Genomic DNA, 24,412 nt, shown 5'->3' on the forward strand with positions numbered 1-24,412 from the left:
ACGTACTGCGGAACAGTGGCGGCGCATGGGAGCTGCAAAGAAACTGTTAAACACTCTTAGTGATGAAACGTGCAGATCGTAAAAAACACGTATTGAAGATGAGACCCAGTGTACTGTAGAAACAAGAGGTATTGTACTTACCATGGTCAACATAATGCCATTCTATAGCAGCTGTTCAATATGTCCTACTTGTTCTTCGAGACAGACAGTTACACGATGGCGTAAGGATTGTCTGACTGGTGCCAATATCGCTGGCGTTTGCCGTAATGTGGCAAATGCAGCACATACACGCTGGCGAAGATCTTCAACATCATGCAGGGGCCGTGTATCACGAGACTCTTCACGTAACCCCACAGGAAAAAATCTAGGGGATTCAGGTCGGGTGAACGTGGGGGCCATGCTTGTCTTCCACCACGACCTATCCACCTGCGTGGAAATGTTTTGTTCAGATATGCACGAATGCTGTGACATGAGTGGGCAGGGGCGCCATCATGCATAAACCACATTCACTGTCGTGTCCTCAGTGGCACATCTTCAAGCAGAATAGCTAGGTTCTGAGTCAGAAACTGGAGGTACGATATTGCGTTCAATCACTGTGGTAAGAAATGTGGTCCCACAACGTTGTCGCCAATAATACCAGCCCACACATGCAATTGGAAACGCTGTTGATGCTTCGTCTCTACAATTGCATGCGGGTTGTTGACTGCCCATCGATGGTCATTGTGGAAATTTGTGATGCCATCCCGTGTGAATAATGCCTCATCCGAGAACAATACCTGTGTTAGAAAGTCTCGTGATACACGGCAGCGGCTGTATAACCAACGACAGAAACGTAGTCACCATCGTATAACGCATGGTCTGAGATTATTACTATGCAAGATGCTTAGCACGACTTGATGCGAAACGTGTTCCTGCCTTGCTATTCGTCGGGTACTAATACTCGGGTTCCGGGTCACATGTCGGAGTACCCTCTCTTCCAGTGGGGTTGTTCGAACGCGTCGTCGCCTCGGAATGTCTGTGTTGGGAAGGAATGACCCAGTGTCCCGCAATCGTTGATGAATACGAATAAACATCCCCGGTGCTGGAATTTGTCGATCTGGGTAGCGTTCCGCATATAACCTACGTGCTTCTTCTGCATTACCTTCCGCTAAGCCGTACATCAAATGCGTATCTGCCATTTCGGCGTTAGTGTATACTACCCTATTCATTGTGGTGCATTAGACATAGCACTTGTCCGTCCCGCGCTTGTCAACATCAACACTGTTTCACACGACACAAAGTAAACTACATTCACATACACATGGATCACTGCCCTGCCTGTAGAGTTTAGCACTAAAACGCTTGTGCTGTTACTGTCATTGCCCCATTCAGTACGAATGAACTGTGCGCTGTCCTCTGTACCTTTGATGCGAACGCTCTCGTTACCCACGCTTTCACTACTCCTATAACTAACTCTACTACGCGACCCTCTGCACGCCCCCTTGTTCCACCTACTGTAGCTATACGCCCTCTGTCATCGAACATGTATCACACAGTACACCTAGAGTTGTATTCCTTGTTTCCTGGTTGCTTTCAAATAGTTGTGTTTTCACCAATTTCAAATTTTCCGCGCGTTTCATTCACTTTCTTTGTGCTCCCCCTGGCGTCGCCAATGTTTCGCCATCACTTATACATAATTGGATTCTTCGGATGGGATTTCCTTTAATATCTTTTGACCCGACATTCCTATTTCTCACCATTACAAAGATACTGTATTCCTACAATCCGCCTCCCATAATGTCCCTACAGACTAGCCGTTGTTGCCTTTGTTCATTAACATTTGTTGTTGCATGTTCCAAGTAACATCCCCTCCTACAATTTTTCAGTGTAAATTGTTCACTTTTCTCCATGTTTCATTCACTTTCTTTGGTCCCCCCTCTAGCGCCGCCACTGTTTCACCATTACTTATGCATAATTGGATTCTTCGGATGGGGTTTCCTTTGATATGTTTTGACCCGACATTCGTATTTCTCTCCGTTCTTGAGATATTGCAAATTGCCGCCTCGGAAGGTGACATTTCAGACGCCTCTAGCGTCCAAACCAGTAGCGTACCCAGGAATTTATTTCGGGGGGGGGTTCAAACTAAATATGAAGCTATTTTATATTAAAATTGCTAAAATTGCCCCTAAAATTAGGCTAAATTTTTAAAAAGTCGAAATTTCGGGGGGGGGTCCGGACCCCCGTGTCCCCCCCTTCCGTACGTCCCTGGTCCAAACGAAGCCGCATTCACCCAATGTTCATATGACATTTTTTGCTTGTTTTTACCTGTAGATTCATCTCCCGAATTTTCCGACATTCATGCACGACCACCCTGTATATATATATATATATATATATATATATGTATGTATGTAATGGAACATCGAAAACTTGAAGCCGAATGGAATAATCAAGGAAACGTCACGAATCTATAACGTAAAATCACGTACAACACAAGCCGATACGTAATAGAAAATAAAAAAATTTCGATTGCTGATCTGTTCATATTAATGGTACTACAATACTTTTGAGAACGCGTCTACTTTTACTACTACATGAATTGAACAAGAACTACCATTAAAAGACAAATAAAGAACGCTTAATAATAATAATAATAATAATAATAATAATAATAATAATAATAATAATAATAATAATAATAATAATAATAATAAGAAGAAGAAGAAGAAGAAGAAGAAGAAGAATTTCAATCAGTACATTACACAAATGCGACTACGTTCTTTTTCTGAATCAATGTTCTAAATTAACAGACATGAAACAAAACATTTTTTCCATTTGCAACATTTGTACGTGCTGTAACAGGGGTCAACATTTCTGGTCCCAAATTGCATAACGAGACTGCATACCGAGGAGAGTTGTGGGGAGCAAAGTATAGAGGATCTTTGTTTAAATGAGAAGAGGATGGTTGTTAGAACGATTACTACACAAGGTGTTCAAAGTTTTGACCCGCCAATTTAATGTAAAGATTACAGCGACGCCGAAGGGACCGACGGATGCATTGAAATACTCCTGGCGTTTTCCGTATGCTGAACGCTGCAGCAACCCTGCAGAATCCCTAACGTCCTTTGGGGAATCCCTTGCGCCGCCATTGCACAAATCTGAAAGCTGCAAATTTAGATAGAGTAGGTTAGGATCCTTTGACGATATCACGCCGCATCACGTCTACGATCAGTAGTTTGTGTAATATTTAACTTTAAAGTTTGCTTTCTCACTCTTTCGGCAGCCTATAACACTTAAACGACGCGTTTTTCGACCTATGTTTATTTTAACTTTTTTTTTGTTTGTTTGTTTGTTTTGCTCTCAGGATTCACCCCTCTGCTTTCGTACAACGAATTTTGCGCAATACTATATGATCTCTATAACTCCAAGTTTTATTCGTTCAACCTGTAGAATTCGAAGTTGTAAACATTCCTTAAATTGAATAAGATGACTTGTAAAAATGAAATACTAGACATTAGACATTTTGACCGTAATACAATCTTTCCTTGTTATAGTATAACGTGGAAGTAATAACAATCACTCACAGATATGTAACAACATTATGACATCAATGTTGTAAAGGGTTTGTTTATACCTACAGTATTTTTCCAGTTAGAAATTGTTTTTATTTGTTAAAATAAAAAAAAAAAAAGTAATCGTAACTGATATAACTGTGCAATGTCTATTCGCGAAGTACCCGGAGGGGTTGAAATACCTTCCAAACGGTACAAGCTACGGCAAAATTCACCACATCAGTTAATTTCCGAGAAAATTGTACATGAATTCGATATATCACTTGCACCTACTCCCATTTGAAAAACTGAAAGTTGAATCCAATATGGCGGATCCAAGATGGTGGCCGGGGTAGGTAACATGTGTCAGAGAAGCAATACTTGATCCAATTTGTTTTGCATACCCCACATTCATGTATAGTTACATCTAAAGAAACTAAAAGTAATTTTACGTCCGAGCGTTATAGTAGTTTATGATTGAATTCCTGATATATGAAGGCCCATAAATATGCATATTATCCCGTATGGACCGCTAAAATTAGTACAATACACATTGGGCTGCAGATAACTTTCCATTTGAATCAATTTTACACGAATTCCGAAGGGACACTTCGCGAATGTATCTTGTAAGATTGTGCATAACCCAAAATACTCATAATTTTATTTCAGGTTGTATAAGGTCTTGTTACAGACGAACATAATAGATAATTTTGCACCATTCATGTATTATTTTTACTTAAGTAGCATCGGATTGTGGTTTAGAATAAGGGTAATTGAAGTTGAAGTTTTAGCCACACACACTATTCAACTTAGATCCCAGTGATTGTAAAGTTTGGTTGGACTGGTGTTCTTTTCAACAGCCAGGCTATATAAGACGTGGATCTACAGTTCAACGTTCGACCAGTGAGACATGAGATTCAGTCGGAATCATACCTCGGTCTTCCGAGCCGAAGACGCTTTACAATACTCAATTATTGTAAAGGAATGTAATTATTATTGTTATTATTGCTTTCACATAGTAAAACAATTGAATTCTACGGCAGTAACTACTGGAAACTGTATAGTCTATGCTTGAGAAGGACGACCTTTAGGCAAATGACCTCTTGGTTATGTCTTCCTGTCATGGTGGATTATGGTCTTATCCCCTCCCCTTCTCTTTCAATGATGAGAAGATATAACCTCTTTAGAATTTTATGGCCTTCAGTGCTCCCTAGACAAGGAAGGGTGACTTGTTATAGTAGTAGTAGTGGTATTAGTAAAATAGTTAATGGTAGGTAGTGGTAGTGACCAAGGAATAACCAGAAGCCCCAGTGAAACAAGAAGACATGTCGGCGATGACGTGACTTGCATGCTTACTCGTTTGGTTTGGTTGGACGTTGGAGAGAGAAAACCAATGAACAAGGCAATTCGATTGAATACGGCGTAGGTCGATTAATTGGCGAGACCTTACCCATTTATTATGCCATCTACTATAAAGTCTGGTAGCCAACTTCTTCTTCAAAGCGGGTGGGGGGAAGTAAGAGGGGGGGGGGAGAGAAGATAACATCTTTGGCGCGCTAACATGATCAGCAAGCAACCACCTGACCACCAAAGCCATTTGCATCAAATCGCACCACGACCAACAACATTTCACAATTTCAGCAGATTATATATATATATATGTATAATTCGCATTCCCTCAGAACCTCAAAGTTTTCACATAAAGTATCATTAACCGCCGTATAGTCTAACATGGTTGATTTATGCTAGAAATACGTTATCGATTTATGTATCTATCTATACATACACGCATATATAAAAGACTTTCATACATCTAATAGCTTGCACGTATCATTACAAGAAAAATAATAATAAATAAAAAGAAAGAAGACCGAAATAAGATAATATCTTAAACATCAAAGTTGCGTATAGCGTTGCGAAGATTAAAAAAGGTGATGACGATGAGGATGATGATGCAAGTTAAGAGGAATTGTGTGAGTAGATATTAAAATTGATAAATACCTGTAGATGATATAACCGCCTGGTTCTTGATTTGTAATTTGAATGCCAACATATATACAGTATATATATATGGGCAAATCATACACTTTTTCCCACTCGGATTTGTCTCTCAAGAAAAAAAGGAGGAGAAGGGGGGAATTATGAGTGAGGAATCGATGTTCTTGGTCGAATTTTAATTACAAAACATAAATTATTTACTGTTCAAAAATGTCTGATTTGATTTTAATTTCAATTCGAGTCCTATCTGCACGTCTCCATGCTATATTACATATATACAAGAAAGGGAAACACATACAATATACTGTTATATATATATATATATATATATATATATATATATATATATATATATATATATATATATATATATATGTATATGACACGTTCAGACTTGTTTGATTACGTATAGTGAAGAAAAAGCAGATTTGATTTTTCTTTCTTGTTTGTAAAATGTTGATACCAATATATGATTAGTTTATTTATACTAAAGTGTGACTTTGTGAATTTTTTGACACCTTTTAAATTAGGTGTTAAAGATAACAAACTGCTGGAATTTGTTTGTATATCCTCTCTCTGTAATTACGAAACTCTTATTATTTGGGTACACAGGAGATGACGAAGCGTTTCCAAACAAAAAAATCTAATTATGTTGAGTTTCTAATTATGTGTAGCTTTGACACTTTAAATTTGTATTATATACCATGAGGAGCTGGCAGTGGAACTTAATTTAACATTATTTTAATGCCTTTTTCTCTTATGTTTTCATTACGCCACAATCACATTTTGTTTTATTTAAAAAAAACTGAAAAAATGAAATGAAATCTTTAGGTTTATGCCGGTTAGGCTAAAGGAGACGGTGATGATGAGGGATGTGTGAAATTGTGGAATGAAGAAACTGGCAGGAAACAGAAGAACCCCGAGAAAACCCACGAGCACGGTGACTGTCCACCACAAAGTCCACACGGCGCGAGCTGGGATTGAACCAGAGGCCCCAAGCACCGGAGGTGAACGCTCTACCACTGAGCCACCGCGCCCCTTAAAAAATTGAATAATAAACAACAAATGTATGTTTTATTTTAAATGATCAAATAAACTATTTCTTTTCAAGATCTTTTATCTATTGGAAAATGTGGGTTACTCAAACTCAAAGAGATGTGAGGATTATAGAACTATTAGTCTCATACCTTATGCATTTTTTTTCGAATTTGGAACAGAAGATTGTATGGAAAAACAAATGAAAAAGTAGAGAAGGAACAGTTCTGGTTCAGGAGAGGAAAGGACACAAGATATGCAATTGGATTATTAAGAGTGATCGGTGAAAGGTTTATAGAAAAAGGGAAAGAGGTGTAGGCTATGTCGTATTGGTTGATATAGAAAAGGCTTTCGACCTGTGAATAGGGAAATGTTGTTGGAAGTTCTAAAGAAGGTTGGGTTGGAATGGAAAGGTCGAAGACTCATAAGAAACATATATGAACCAACAAGTAAGCGTTAGAATACGGGAGGAGATATCAGAAAATATTGCAGTTGGAAGGGGCGTTCGACAGGGATGCTGTCTGTCGCCAGCAATATTTAATATCTATCTAGAAGAGAAAGTGAAAAGAGCCTACAAATTGAAGATGGTGTTTCAGTAGGGGCTAGAATGATTAAGGTATACGTTTTGCAGATGATATGGCGCTTGTTGCAAAATTTGAAGAGAAAATCAATAAGATGTGAAGAGTCTTCATCCCGGCGAAATTAAAATACCGCTAATTTTACAGTAATTATGTGATATCTTCAAATAAATAAAATATAATTGAAATATGGAACAAGAGCGCCCTAGACAATACTATTTTGCGTGAGGTGAGGTACCGTCACCTAGGGGCTTTCCGTTTTCAGCTGTTTAGAAACGCGAAAATAAATGCCGATTTTCAAAATGCCTCAAAATCGAAAGCAGATAAGTGAGTCGTGATAACGGTTTCTTATGTAAAATAATATTGTCTAGGGCGCTCTTGTTCCACATTTCAATTATCTTTTATCTATTTGAAGATATCACATAATTACTGTAAAATTAGCGGTAATTTAATTTCGCCGGGATGAAGACTCTTAAAAGAAACTTGAGGAAGGGCTGTAAAGAATATGCTATGAAAATAAATCTTAGAAAGACAGAAGTCATGGTGATTGGAACAAAGGGGTCGGTGTTAAATGTAGAAGTAGAAGAGGAGAAAATAGAACAGGTGACTAGTTTTCGATACCTGGGTACCATTATTAGTGATGATATGAAGTGTGAACGTGAAATAAAAGCAAAAGTAGGAATGGCGAAAGAAGTCTTTAGGAGGAAGAAAATACTATTTTGTGGAATCTTGAATAAAGACTTATAAAATAATTCGTGTGGAATATTGTAATGTATGGGTCACAAACATGAACATTGGACATTACGAAAAATTATGAAAAACAACTGGAAGATTTCGAAATGTGGGTGTGGAGAAGAATGAAGAGAAATAGCTGAGTCGAGCGGAAAACGAATCAGACTGTGTTAGAAAGGGTGGGGAGAAAAGAATAATTTTCGATATTATTAAGAAGAGAAAGAGAAAGTGGTTGGGACATTGGGTAAGAAGGAACTGTATCATGACGGATATGCTATAGGGTATGGTGGCAGGAAAGAGAGGGAGGGGACGAAGGAGACTACAATTGAGGACTATTCCGGAAGAAGGGCACATAGGCCTATGTTCCCTTTTTCCGGAAATCATTTAAAACGAACCGCCATGTTATACTGTAGGTGCTGTGAAAATTTCATCTTGATATCTTTATTTTTGGCCGCCTGCCAATATTGTTTTTGTAAGCTTTGCACCACTGTTTTGGCGCACAGCTTACCTTCAGGCTTTAGCAGCGGTTATCACTGTGCTCCTTGCTATATTATTAACCTAAAAATGTGGCAGTAATTTAAAATGGATACTGAAAGTAAACCTGTGTATAAGACGCGTATAGTTTATAGTAACATGAATTTGAAACGTGAAGAATCAAAAACTAACAGGGTTCCTGCTGAAAAATACTTCAACTCGAGTAAGAATGAAATACAGTCTGAAGTGTTCTTGGTTACTCAGTGTTATAGAAACAAGTGCTATGAGAAATATTCCTTTCAAACTCATTTGTATGACTCCTTTTATAGTTCCAAAGAAAAGTCTCTTTAAGATTCATTCCTAGCTTAGTGTATGAGTAAGTCGGAAAGCACAAAATATACTCGTGAGGAAAAGAAACCACGACTCCATACATGGCTGTATTGTGCTAGGGATAGTGGAATGGCTACTGTGTTATTTCAGAAATTTATCCTTAGTTTATTTAATATTTCAATGAAACGTTTGCGAGTGATTCAGTCCAAAATATGGATGGAGCTGGTTTCCAAGAAAGACGGGGTACATATAGTAATCGTCCACACAAATTAAGAAACAATATCTAAGAACTGATGGAGAGTCACCTGCAGTTATTTCCAAGTGATTACAGTCATTATTGTGGACATAAATCAAAACTGAAATATTTTGAAAACTCACATTTTAACATCACGGCATTGTACACAATGTTTCAAGGATACTATAAGGATAAAAGCGATGAAGCATTGAAACTATCGTATGTCAAGTACTTTAAAATGTTTAAGCAGCAGTTTAAATATGGAGTTGTTAAATCTAAAACTGACAAGTGTGACTTTTGTGCTGAATGTGACGAAAAGCAGATTAGTTATCCTAGTGACCCATGTAAAGTTCATTATCAAGTTCGTAAAAGGAAAGATGATAGACGCAAAACTTTGAAGGACGAGTTTATTTCCAAATCACAGGCAACTAATAGTGAAGGTAAACTAAGTCCATCTCCTTTTAGTGTTGGAGTTTGACTACGGTCAGAACTATCGAAGCCATGGTTAGAAGCCATCATTACCTGTCGACAGAATCCTGAAACTGTATATTGTATACGTACTTTCTGTATAAGTGTTCTGAATAAACGTTCTTTCGGTACGGATAAAAGAACCATATATATGCTATTAGGATCTCACATACAGATAGATGTATGTAACATGCGTATACGTATGTAATATACGGAAGACTGTTAGATTTCAAACATCCTTCAACGGCATAATGTAACATCTAAGCGGGAAAAATATGTAGCATATGGAAAACGTATGCTCTACTGATTTCCGTAGTAAATATAAGGATTCCGTATATTTGTACAATATACCGCTGTCTGGATAACGGATTTTTTTTCTGTGTTTGGCAATATTTTGCGTTCTACCTTCTGTACCTTTCGTATAGAATTCGTCTGATTCAAGGTCTCGGAAACATTCAAACGTCTTGTATTCCTGTGTTAAGAGTCTTCATCCCGGCGAAATTAAAATACCGCTAATTTACAGTATTTATGTGATATCTTCAAATAGGTTAAAGGTAATTAAAATATGGAACAAGAGCGCCCTAGACAATATTATTTTGCGTCAGGTACCGTTATTACAAGTCACCTAGTGGCTTTCCGTTTTCAGCTGTTTACAAACGCGAAAATAAATGCCGATTTTCAAAATCGCTCGAAATCGAAAGGAGATAAGTGAATCGTGATAACGGTATCTCATGTAAAATAATATTGTCTAGGGCGCTCTTGTTCCACATTTCGATTTTCTTTTATCTATTTGAAGATATCACATAATTACTGTAAAATTAGCCGTATTTTAATTTCGCCGGGATGAAGACTCTTAAGGAAGGAACCCCAACCCTTCTTCTTCCATTATAATTCAAACATAAAACGCTTAAATATGTCGTGTGTTACTCATATATACGTTCCAAGCTAGAACCCCTCGCAACAAATGTATCGCTAACAAAGTGAAAAAGTTCAATGAAAATTTCTTAAATATTTGATATAGGAACAAAGTAAATGGAACGTATCCCTCACTTGGAAACTATGGTGCACTGGTAGACAATTTTAATATGTGCTCATTAGAAACAAAGACGTAATATTGCCGATCTGGTATTCCTCCAAAAAATAGTTCAAAATAAATTCGATTGTTCAAATTTTATATTATGCTTCCATGTTCCGTCAGTTCAAACCAGAACTAATAATACAGGTTCTTTTATTGCAAAAAAGGCTAGGACCAACATAATGCTGAAGTCACCAATATGGAGAATATGTTCTTTCTATAACAAATAGTGTCACAATATGATAAAATTGATGTATGTATAATGACCTGTAAGCAAGGGTGCCGATCCTGGGGAGGCCATGTGGGCCCGGGCCTTCCCAAAGCTCATGTGGGCCCCCTATTGTATTTGTAAATATACAATATTTCGCATAATTTGTATGCAATTTGTCTTAAAATCCTCATATATATATATATATATATATATATATATATATATATATATATATATATATATATATATATATACACCTTCTGCATCTGAATGCACCCCCCCCCTCCCAATTAACAGACAAATCGGCGCCCTTGCCTGTAAGGCACTTTTAAAAAACTGTTGTAAAAATATATTGTAATATTTCAACACTGTAATTGGAGATCTGCCTGTTGTGTTGACCAGTAAATAAATAATGAATTTAGATTAGTAGTCCAACACACCAGGTTTTTTTTTTTTTTTTTTTGTCTTTCACCTGATAGATTGATACTTAAATAGATAAGCGTTATTAAAATACCCCTTCTCTTCTTACTTTCTTTTTACGTACTTAATACGTACTTAATTATTTAAAACGGAGTCCGAAATCCCAATTTCGTGTCTCTCACCTTACGGAATGTATGACTATCTGATTGTAATAATTTTAACCAGTGCCGTAACAATGGCCTTTGGCGCCGCAAGGCAAAATCCGCAGTGGCGCTCACTTACCCATTGAATAGGCCCCATGCATGACCGTCTATAAGTTACGCGTACGCTTAGAAACGGCCATAAACCGAAAAGTATCAGTAGGAGGGTATTGACCGTTTTTCTTTTTACATCGTTGTGGTGTGTCTTTCAAAAGTAAACTGGACATAGTGCCGTATTCATTTAAAATGTACTCGTGTAAAATTCGGACATTTTTCTAGTGGTTGTGTAAATAAACAACAGCAATGCCAATAATTTGATACGCAAATGTAATAAACTGCGAGCGAAGTGAGCAGCAAGTTTTATTCTTACCATGTTCGGAAATGCAGACCGCGTAAGCTTGGGGCTTCATTTATATAATTTCCAGCTATTTTATTAAAAACCTGAGGCTCCTTCTAATATACTGAAAGGCCCTGCGCCCTTAGGCAATGTCTACCCTGTCTACCCTATTGCTACGCCACTGATTTCAACGCACCTGCACCCCTTTTCCTTCCCACTTCTTTTTTTTCCCCCTTCTAGGACTTATCAAAAATCACTGAAACACTAGCGGAATTATTTTGAATAAAAAAGTACAAAAAAAAATCATGTATCTTACCTTAAAGGATTTCGAGAATATGACCATCTTATAGTAATTTTAATCCCAACCTCTTTTGTCCTTCTTGCCCATTTTCTTAATAGTCTAGGTCTTATATATATTGGTTATGCAAATCGTGTGATCAGACATGAATACCTAGCTTGCATTTATATTCAGCTTCTTTACCAGAGACAGAATTGCCGATGTTCTTTAAATCGTTACAGAAGTTAAAACAAGAAGCGTCAGACCTAAAAAGATCGAATATTGAAACTGAATGGGAACTTGGAAACTCGTTAGAACTGGCGCATAAAATGTTAGATGAGAACGCCGATTTAATTAGAAAACAAACTGAAACAATTCAAACTTGTTTAGCCACTACAGTAGAAGAATTGGAAGAGGAAAATGTGACGTTAAAGACAAATTCATGGGCCTAGAACTGCAAGTTAATAGGATATCAATATAATAGACGAAATACACTGGAAATTTATGGAAGTGACAAACAAGTTAATGAAAATGTACTAAATATTGATATCTTGCTGTGCCGTGCAATTGTTCTTATCATATATAGGAGTGTCGATGTGTGTATCATTTGTAATTCATTTTCGTACTAATTGATAATTAAATTGCACCAAAATGTCGCAAATGACTCATCTTCTGCTCCAACTAATGTTTGATTCTTAAATATGCGCCTTAGTTTGTCTTTTTACAGTTCAACCACATGAAGTGGGTTAATGCCAGCAGCCCGCTCGCCCCATTTTTTCCACACTGACTACCACACCTAACACTAATTCGAGCTTACTACCACACACTGACGCACCTGACTGATCTTCACTCAGCACCTATAACGTGGAATCTAACTGCTAGTGTTTCGAAGATAGGTGGCGCTGTCGGCGTAAAACTAGTTTTACATGGGAATGACTTATCATACAGTGGTCAGTACTTAGTCCTGTATATGTCTACCAAGTTTTATGTTGATCCTCGCGTTAGGGACCGAAACATGTCCCTTGTTAGACTGGATAAATGATTATTCTTCCTTTTTCATTATTACTTGGCCATGAAACAAACGCATGAGACATACACAACCCCTATATACAATAATGTGCTGTTGGAATGTATAATGCGTAGGATATGGTGCTTTAGTTTTTTTTTAAAATTTCGACATTTCCAGTGTACCCGTAAACTTGTAATGAAATAGTGGCCATATTTTTTAAAAAATATATTCAATTAGAACTGGACAATCTACGCAAAATTCGCAATCGATCAGTGAAAACGTCATCTTTCTACAGCCTATAGTTTCCGAAATCTCATTGTCGAAAGGATTGGCCACAAACATATAAACTTTAATAGAACTCCAAAGATGGCAGCACAATTCATTTGCATTGATTTTGGAAAAAGCTTATTACAATACAAAGGCTTTGAACAATAATTTGAAAAGTATAAACTTTATGAAAAAAGGTCTATTTAAATAATTAATTTAAAGTACACATACTTTAAAATATTTGTCTTTATTAAACGTGAAATCAAAAATAACCGTAAATCAAAGATTTGAAATCCAAAGTTATAGGTTGGAGCTCAGGCGCTTTTGTTGCTATTGTAGCATTTTAATAGGTATATAATATATAAACTATCTATATTATGTACCTTCTGTAATTGGAGATTCTATTCTCCGTTAAATCAATCAATCAATCATCATTAACCATTTATTTTCAAATAAACGCAGACGGGTAAGGAAGATCGAGAATAGCATAGCGGCGACTGTTAACTATTAGAAATGAGCGTTTCTCACAGACTGAAATGATTTTGTATTATATACATATCTAAATGTGTCTATAGAAACAGAAATCATTTTTAGCAGTAAATTTGATTTTCCTGAATTACCCCAATAAAAAAAAATTAGATTTCTCCCACAATGGCAAACTTTTGTAGTATTGTTGAGGATGTATATAAAAAAAAAAAGTGATATTCTTTTCTATAACAAAAAATACATTGTTATCATCTCAATTATTTAGAAATAATGTAAACATCAATAAAACTTAGGTGTTAGAATTGTCATTCATAATCTGTCAAGATCTTACCGAATATATTTTGACATGTCTTTGGAAGAGAATAGTAGATCTAGGCAGGTGGTCTTTGCGATAGTGTCAAAGCTTAAATTGGCATTTCAGATACAAATGTTAGGAGCCACTTGCTACTCTCCCGTTAATTTCCTATCCACGACTCAGAGGTATTAGGGGGTGGGTGGAAAAACTGAGGCGTGGTCCCTTTTTTGAACATGTCACGACTTGACGAGATAGCCAGCAAGTTGCTTATTTATACTTATATACAGGAAGGTAACCTGGGTGGCACCAACTACGAGAAGAAGTTACTATATGGGATACATAATGGTTCTTTACAGATCTGTTAAAATGTTCCATGTGTTTTAACTTGTTTCTCTCTGTCTCTTTCTCTTGAAATCTTGTTCTCTCTTTTTTTTTCGATCATTTATTTTACCCTAATAGAGTGGAGAAATGCGATTTATGGCTACGTTTAGGAACATGTTTGAGAAACAGGTCCTGTAAGTTTTCGACTGTAGGGAATATTTCATCTTGGTGTTAGTAATTACAAGCTATAAATGTTTGATCGTCCGCTGAAGTAGTGAATAATGTTATTTTTTCTTTATTTCCCTCCTGTTCTGTATATTTAAATTCTTTTAGTGATAAAACTGGTGTTCATCCTTGAATATGGTTTGCTAAAAGTGATTATACGTATTTACCCTATTCTGTCGTTTACGTTTGATGATTCTTTAATGAATGTTAAGTTAAAGCTCGACCGTTATTTATCACAACAAAAACGTTATCATTAATACAACTTCGTTGATTGGGTTGAGTTTTTTTTCCTACAGGGTGATTACAAAGTCCCGTTACTTTGTATCGCGTGTCTACATTTCTATTCATAAACGGTGATATTGTATTAACATGAGATCATGACAGAGGACAACTTTGAGGTAGTGTGACTATTCTGTACTATTTATTCCACAGTGTCTGTATGTACACCATTGTTTTCATAACAGAGTATGGTTCTTCTCCATGGACTATGTGAAATTCTCCTCAACATTGCTGGCGTGAAGGCACTAAATACACGTCGAAAAACATCCGTAAATTCGTCAACTGCCTCGTAACATGTGGCATGTTTAATGAACTCCTATGATGCATTGTCGCAACATGTTAGATCAGGACTTCGGGGTGGCCACTGCAAAGATGTAGGCAAATGGACACAACCACATCCAATCCAATCCATTTATCAGCAAAAACCTCATTGGGATATTGTATAACGGCATTAACATAATGGGCTGATGTTCCATCCAATTCGTTAATATCTATGAATCCAGACAGCATGCTTGCTTGCCGCAAGCTTGCCTGTCGCTTTTATTTGATTTTATTTCGCTTTCGCTTATACACGAAAACTTATTTTTGCTTAGCGCAAGCTGCAGTGCGGACAACCCAAGCTTCATTTGGGAGACGCTTTTCTTTAAGTTGAAGTAGAAAGCCAGCGCGCGTTCGATTTTCAGTTGTTCTTAAACATCACGTGATGCTGACATCTTAATTTTCGGCAAGAAGGTAGTGTTCGCGTTGTTAGCGTCGTTTTAGCATTCACCTTGAATAAAGGACAAAACTTAATTTTTTTTAATGTACCGTCTAGTACTCTAGTCCCACGTACCTATAATGTCGCTCTTTATTTCCTCATATTTCGGTAACCATTAGGCATAATGAATTGTGGTATTTATGTACACCGTGTATAAAGCATGAATGTGAACATAGATGGCAGGAGATTTGAGTCTACTTATTTCCCGAAAGGATACAGAACTGTTGCTGATATTTCAATATGAACTTAAAGTTTAACTTACAGTATAAACTTTATTCGAATGCTGTGTTTAAAGTGTAAACATTTTTCTGCTTTTTTATATAAAAAGGTAGAAATTTCAAGTACTCGCAGCTAATAGAAGAAGATGTTGGATATTGGTAAGAAGCAACGTCGACCGTTATTTATCACAACAAAAACGTTATCATTGATACAAATTTTGATTTTCGTCGAAGTGGATCGAAGTCGTGGATGTTTTTATGGATATATTTGGTCTAGGGATTAATTCGTGCGGTTGGTACGCACACATTGAAGCTGTAGTACAAACACAAAATACATAAATACCTTAAGAAAAATATTGTCCATCGCTAGCCACCACTTTCGCCAATCTGTCAGGCAATGTACGGATTCCGTGGCGAAAGAAGTCCTCATCCTTGGAAGCGATCCAGTCAGAGACCCATGTTTCGATATCTTCTGAAGAAGTAAACCGCTGTCCAATCAAATCGTTGTTCATGCAATCGAACAAGTAGTAGTCCGAAGGAGCAACGTCTGGTGAATACGGCGGGTGGGGTAAAACTTCCCATCCGACATTTTCTAAATAGGTTTTGACCGGTTTTGCGACATGTGGGCGAGCGTTATCATGTTGAACAATAAGTTTATCATGTCTGTTCTCCCATTCTGGTCGTGTTCTAGCCAGAGCTTGCTTCAAACGCATTAATTGTCGTCGATAACGTTCTCCATTCATAGTTTCACCCGGTTGCAGCAGCTCATAGTACACCACACCTTTCATATCCCACCATATGCACAGCATAACCTTTGCACAGTGAATATCTCGTTTTGGTTGTGATGGACCTGGTTCACCTGGTTTCACCCAGGCCTTTTTTCGTTTAGGGTTCTCGTAATGGATCCACTTCTCATCACCCGTAATAATTCGATGCAGAAACCCCTTTCTGCTCTGTCGTTGAAGCAGCAATTCGCAAATGGTTTTTCGTCTTTTAACGTCTTTGTCTTTCAATTCATGTGGAACCCAATGTGACATCTTTTGAATCATTCCCATGGCTTTCAAGCGTTTGGAGACTGTTGTTTGATCAACGCCTAATGCTGCTGCAAGTTGTTCCTGCGTTTGACACGAATCCTGCTCGAGCAATGCTGTCAATTCTTCGTCTTGAAATTTTTTTGGCTGTCCAGCTCGCTCTTGGTCTGCCAAGCCGAAATCACCACTTCTAAACCGTGCAAACCACTTCTGACACGTTCGCTCAGCTAGAGCATGGTCACCATACACTTCCACCAAAATACGATGACTTTCAGTCGCACTTTTCTGCATGTTAAAGTAATGCAGCAGGACACCCCGCAAAAACACTTTATCAGGCACAAATTGCGCCATGTTCACTTAACTACAAACTGGTGTTGTTGACGCTTTAATCCACTGCCCTATACTACGAACGATACGCGATGACAGGGGTTTGCAACACATGTGTGGATACACGGAACTGTGGGACGCTCCGTTCGTTGCGCCATCTCTTGTCCACCCGCACGAATTAATTCCTAGACCAAATACATTTGCTTCGATAATTGGAAGGGTGAGGAAACATTTATATGTCATAGATGACTTCAGGATTGTATGGTAGCATGGATTTAGTCAGACAGTCGATTTATACGGATATCTTACTGTTTTATGTTTTATCTAAATTCGCTTACCGCAAGTTTCCATACGGCTTGTTTGGCGTGTCTTTTGCTTGCTTTTAGCTTAATAAGGCTTGCCATTGATTAGTTTCGCCTATACTTGGCTTGCGTTTGAGATAATTTGACTTGCGTTCCACTTGTGCAGACAAGCTAGCCGCAAGCCTTGCACTGATGTAACTAACTAGCTTGCCACAAGCTTGCAGTAAGCTAATTGGCTTGCATAGTAGAGCTTCCGACAATCCAATTGACCTGCAAAGACAAGTTTGCCGCAACCTTGCAGCAAGTTTAAATTTCTGTCTGGGGGAGGGTAACGGGACTTTGTGATCACTCTGAAGTTTTACAGACTCTCCTTTGCGTAAATATGGCAAAAATTATATAGAACAACTCTTAATTCGTCCGTCTCACGTGTTACGGAAAGGAAAAGAAAAGGAAATAAACTATAAGAAGCAACAAAGAAATATTTTGGTATAAATTTAGGGTCCCAAGAATAGATTCCACCCTCATATTTATAGTTCTATTTAAACTAAAAATGTACTACTTCCAGTTTCAATAAAGACTCCTATAAACATGAACACCTGCAATGAGAGTAGGCAGTTGGCTCCCCTAGATTTTCGAAATGTGTTCCGTTATTGGAAATATATGTCAAAACATACTATTTTGCTCTCACATGCTATAGTACTTAATATATGAAGAGAGGTCAAAAAGTAAGGTTACAAAGCCTACAGTGAAACGTCCAACAGATAGTACATACATTAGGTTATTTTTCGACATATTCTTCATATCGGTTAAGGCAGTTGTCGGATCGTGGGATTAGTTTGAAGATTTCACCTAGTAAAAATTCTGCCCTTGCATAAAAATCCCATCGGGCACAAACTCTCTGGTACTGCAGAATATCGTGCACCATGTCACGAACGCTTCCGAACGACATTCCCAATTCTGCCTGCCATCTCGTGCCGTAACGTGACTCTCCTGTTGTTCTGAATCAGCTCCTCTACTCGAGATGTGTTCAAATCTGTTAACCCCCTGCTGGGTCGGCGACTGTGCTCCTTGCTGATTACGTTTTCTCTACCAGCTGCAAACTTTGTGACATGGTTTGTGACATGGTGACATGGTGGCATGGTTTGTGACATGGTGACATGGTGGCATGGTTTGTGACATGTTTACATGGTTTGTGACATGGTAAATGGTGGTCAACACCATTTTGTGACATGGTGACCAGACATTAGTCTCTCCGTAAACCTCTACCAACTTCCGATGAATTTCAGCCGCGGTTACATGTTTCGCCTACATAAATCGAATAACTGAGCGGACTTCTTCACGAGACCAGTTTTGCAAACTAGTCGCCATTTGTGTTTACATACAACTAGCACCATGGATGGTTGAAACTCTGCAGAGTTGCCAACTCTATGTATTATAATTATCTCACATACTTCATTCCTCTATAACAGACGAAACTCCTGAAATATGGCCCTTGTAAGCTTAGTTTGTGGTCCTCCCTTGTATTTGTGTTAAATGCTACAGTACTATAGCTTATGCACTGTGGTTAATAAGGGTATGTGCGTAAATAACTGTTGTTTTGTATGATATGTGTACACGCGCGTGAAAATGTCTATGGTGCGTATTCGCGACTGTGCTTGTGTGCTGGTCTTAGCCTCCCCACTCTGAACTTGGGAAAATCATGTTGGCTTTCCTGTTTATAGAGCAGTGTTTCTCAACTGTGGTCCGCGTAGGTTCATCCTTCCGGTTAGATTCTTCTTAGGATAACATTAGTCAAAAAAAAAAAAAAAAGATAGAGGAAATAAAAATTCAGTTCAATTGAATGTCACCCTGTAGTTGAGAATATTAAAAGAAATAGTAGTCAATATAACTTAACCCCTTGCGTACCAGTGACAGTCATGTGAATGTCACGGAAACGTATCCCTTATTACTTACAAGGTAAGGGTGCTATTAATCCTGGAGTTGATGAAATTTGTTAGTGGGTGCAAGGCAAGACTTAGTTCTATTGTTTCTCCTTAGATGGCAGCACCTTAGTGAAGAAAAGACAAAGAAAATTCTTTGTCTCAGTAGATGTCAAGCCTAAGAGAACATTCAATTACAACACACATGTGTTTGTTTTGACAATAAACAATTAGCAACTTCAAGATCTATTTCGAGATAGGAAAAGGAAAACCTTTGTCTCCGATCTCCGGGCACTGTTGCCAGCCTGAAGCAACATAAAATCCCTTCAGAACGTCAGAGTTCTCCGTTTCAGTCCAAATGTTCTACAAAGCAAATAATTCTTTTTATCAGTAATGTGGATGCCCTCTTTACGCGCTCACAATAAATATGCCCTATATAACGGGCTAGACTGTCTTTTGACAGTAAACGGAACCGGTATTACAGCACGCACATAGGAAAATAGCGAAATAGGACCTGGAACGCAAGGGTTCAATGTTGTAAAGCTTATAAAAATTCTAATAGCTTATATCAGAAATATGTTAAAATATTATGAAATATTGATACCTTTCAATTATTAAGCAAGTAACAGTGTCACGTGTACCCACTTGAAGTAGTTTGGTTAGAATTTTGAGATTAACTGAATGATATGTAATTCACCTGTAATAACTGTTTATGGGGAAATCTAGGAGAGGAGCAAATTTTCGGATCCAGTGGAAGAGTAACCTCCATTAACAAAATTTTGATCCTTCACATCTTGGTAATCCATCAAATAGTCAAGATTTTTTTTTTTGTCTCCCGGCCGAACAGACATGATTTTGTCATCCGGACAATTCGGACACACAGTTCTATTAATACCAATACAAAATTAGAGGGACGCATTCGGTGCGGTCCCGGGTTCGATTGCTGGTGCAGGCACTCAGTCGAAAAAGTTTAAAAACCTTTTTTGAGGCCAGCCATTTTGAATGAGGTTTTCCTGGGTTTTCCTCATTCACACCAGGCAAATGGCGGGATGGTACCTAACTTATAGATCCCAGGCCGCTCCCTTCCTTCCCTTGTCTCCGGATACGGTGCTAGCCGAGGGACGTCATCCCTCAAACGTGATGGGTTAAATGACCTTAGATGCCGAAAGTCCAAAAATCTAATATCCTAAATCCTAAAAATTAGAGGGAAATTCATTAGTACTGCTTTAAAAACAATAATGCTGTTGGTATTGGCGTAAGCTAAAAACATTAATAAGAATTATAAATTTTCTTTCCAAGGGAATAAGGGTAGGATGGTTTAAGAATATTGCGACTAATAAATGTGGTCCATACTTGAAAGATCTTTTGAGGAACGCTGCTATAATGCAAAACCGGTAAGAAAGTTCGAGAATTACTTTAATGTTATTGATTTAGAGACCCAAGAATACCATCTCTGCTCTCAATGCTCTATTTAAACTGGAAATGGTTAGGGGAAAAAATATTACTTTCAATTTCGATAGAGATTCTTGTGTAGCATGGAGCAAAAACTATACAAGACAGAGAAATAGTATTTTTCTATTTGGATTTAGCGTCCCAAGGAAAGATTCCATCTCCCACCTTACCCTTCTATTTTAAACTAGAAGTGTTAAGAAATTTTAGCACACCAATAATAGTACAGCAAGGATGGACGTAGCACCTGTATGCGCCCGCTGATTCCAACAATAACAGTTGAGTTGAGTTGATTTTACTTTAGCGTTCCTTTCAGCAGTGAGGCTATATGAGACGTGGACCTACTGATTAACGTGGAATCCGAATCACATGAGCTCCCGTGGGGGAATCGAATCCGGGTTTCCCACGCCAAACGCGCGTACGCTAACCGCTTAGCCACGAGAGAGCTCTCCAACTGTAACGGGACAAGAAACAACAGGGACATGATAAGGAAATGTGAATTGTGCGTGATACCGTTTGAAGGACTGTTCTACTCTTAAGAGAATGAGGTTCGAACCATGATCCTAGGATAAATAGGGATGATGCTTTTAGCTGATTAACTAAAAGTCCAAAATTTACCTTTAAAAAAAGCCAAAATTGAAAAAGGTTAAAGCAACTGAATAATGATGGAAGAATTGGCGGAATGAGAAAGTGGAAGGAAACGGGAGTACCCCCTCCCCCCCGAGAAAATCAATGGGCACGATGTTATCCACTATAAACTTAGTTGTTCGGGGACCCCACGCATCAGTGCTCTACCAGTGAGCCATCGTTTCCGCAGATTTGGCAGTTTGGATGACTGAAGTTGGTTAGTTGCAGTTATACGTTGTGCTGAATTCATACTGATAATTTAAATTTGGTGAGACTCGTAATGTGCCTACATTACAAAGTTTGGCATTGTGCTACTATTAAAGAGGCTCTTACATGGATTGTGTTCTTGCCTTTGGCGCCATGCAACTGAATTCGGATCTTACAGGAAGTCCACGTCTCATATCCCCTAGGTGCTGAAGTGAAAGAAAAAAAAAACGACCAAGCAACTATCAAAGAGTTGACATCATACTGTCTACAGCAGTACACCTAAACAGTTAGTAATATCGTTACTAGTATGATGTCTTGATTGCGTTTAATAAAACAAATCCGATTCAAAATCTAACTATTGATTCAAAAATCAGGCACTGAACAAGAATTTATCTGCAATAGTATTGGCAACATTGAATTAAAGAGCCAATATCTCGAAATTAATACCGAATCGCCAGCTAGCGATCACAGAATGACATTATCGCTCTTGTCATCTGTTGATCGTCGTCACGAACTTCTTATTCTTAATTTGTGATCTACTTCATATTATTTCGCACCAATCTTCCACTTATTTAGATAATTCTTCGGTATTAATAACGCGAAATCGCCCTTGAGAGAGCGGCAGGCCCGTATCCAGGGGGGAGTCTAGGAGGGGGCCGTCTCCCCTAAATTTTTACTGGCCCCGTCTAAAATGTTCACAGTAGGCTTCAAATGAACTAGAATATAGTGATGAACTACAATATTTTTGGATCGGTCCCCCTAACTTTCACCCCCCCTACATTTTCGGGCTGGCTACGGGCCTGGAGAGCGGAGACTTAAAACTAGGAACATGTTCATAGGTAGAACTATTAGGAACGGGGAAAACGAACAACAATTTGAAAGCCGTGGGGGAATCAGAAATTAAAGGATCTGAATGACCCGTTGCAAAGACGAGAAATAGTTTTCTAAATTTGAAACGAGAAACAAAACGATTATTGTCGTTTTCGAGGCGAGTCAAGAAATTTCCAGTGGCGAATCTAGCCCGAGGCTGTGGGGGCCTGGACCCCCAGTCTTGTGAGTAACAAAAATAATTGAAGTTATTAATTATTATACATTTTTTAAAGGTTATAGTTAGTGTTGGCATTTATTGTTTATTGGGCACTTCTAGAATAATATTAATAGCGATGAGTTGTTTCATTTATCTTCAATATTTATTTTCCCTGACAATTTATAACTTGAATGCTAATTACGATTTTTTGACATTTAAAGCGTAATGTCTTGTAACTAATCTGTTTAGTTACCATACCTGTACATGCGTACAACTTCTTCCTCTTGTTCACCTGTAGGTTCGTGGGCAGCATGGAAATTTTAAAACTTTTCTCTCCTCTGGGAGAGCTATTTTATACTTTGATAAGGCCTCTTCTTCGTAACTGCATCGAAGGACGGATCCAGGACCGACTTCTGGGGGAGGGGGCGGTGGGTTGTCATACTGCTACTTTTAAGAGCTTCAAACTCTGGGATGGTTTTTATTTATATGTATATAAAAGTAGAAAGTTTCCCTTCTGCCTTTCCGTCTATCAGCATGGTGGTCCATTCGGTGTGCCGAATAAGATGACCAAGCATGGTGTTTCTTCTTTTTTCTATTATCTTCATGATCTGTCGTCCTTCATTAGCTTCTTTCAGTACGTCTTCATTCCTTTTCCTTCGGTCCATGATATGCGCAGCATTCTGCGCCAACACCACATTTCAAATGCTTCCAGCTTGGATATTTCAGCTATTCTCAGTGTCCACGTCTCTGATTCGTAAAGCGCCACGCTCCATACCAGGGTCTTAATAAATCGTGTACGAACCTCCAACGACACATTTCTTGATGTTAATAGTCCTCTTTTCCTGTTGAATGCCTGTTTAGCCTACAACTTATTAATTGCTTATTCGTACTTCATGCCCAGTGTTTCTTCCAAACATGTTTTTTTTTTGGGGGGGGGGGGAGAATACTCCCTCGGACCTCTGAGAATGTCCCCGTAAGGAGACTAAAATAATACGTCTGTATTAGGGTTATAATAATATATAGAATAGTACCTTGTGAAAATATGTGCTCCTTCAAATACTAAGTATGCCCTCCGGAACACTTTCTGAAAGAAACACTGTGTAACTGTAACTGCTGGAACGTATAATTCATTTTTTATTCCTAGTTCCTGTTAACAAAGTGAGTAAACGGATTTCAAATTAAAATTATGCACAATCGTGTCCAAAATTATTGTCGCATGTCTATAAATATGTTGTTGTAGGAATAATGTCAGTATGTGTACAATCGGCAAAGACATGTATGTGGCAAATATCAGGTCAAGAGAGCAGTAAATAGGAACAATAAAACGAAAATAAAACTTTCTTGTCCATTTAGTAACATTTTGTTTTACTCATTCTAATTTTCGTATTTATAAGCTTTTTCTATGAAATTTACCACTAATATAAATTTCCCGATTATACACAAATGGTATCAGTATTAAACGTACCCAGCAACATAATTATCAAATTACATTCTTACAAGAAGACAGTTCTAGATAGGCGACAATCATTTTGGACATAAGTGTACATAAATTCATGATATACTTATCATAATCTAGGTTCTAGCTGGGGGAGAAGGGGGGGCACTGTGGCTTAGTGGTAGAGTGTTTACCTCTGGTGTGTGAGATCCCTGGTTCAATCCCCTGCCAAGTAAGTTTGTGGTGGGCAACCTTGTGTCCGTGGGTTTTCTCGGGGTACTCCCATTTCCTCCGAGATTCTTTTTCCACCAATTTTTCCATCATCATTCAC

Source organism: Thermobia domestica, chromosome 1 (assembly GCF_964235325.1).
Source record: "Thermobia domestica chromosome 1, izTheDome1.hap1.1, whole genome shotgun sequence".
In the NCBI taxonomy this organism is placed as follows: Eukaryota; Metazoa; Arthropoda; class Insecta; order Zygentoma; family Lepismatidae; genus Thermobia; species Thermobia domestica.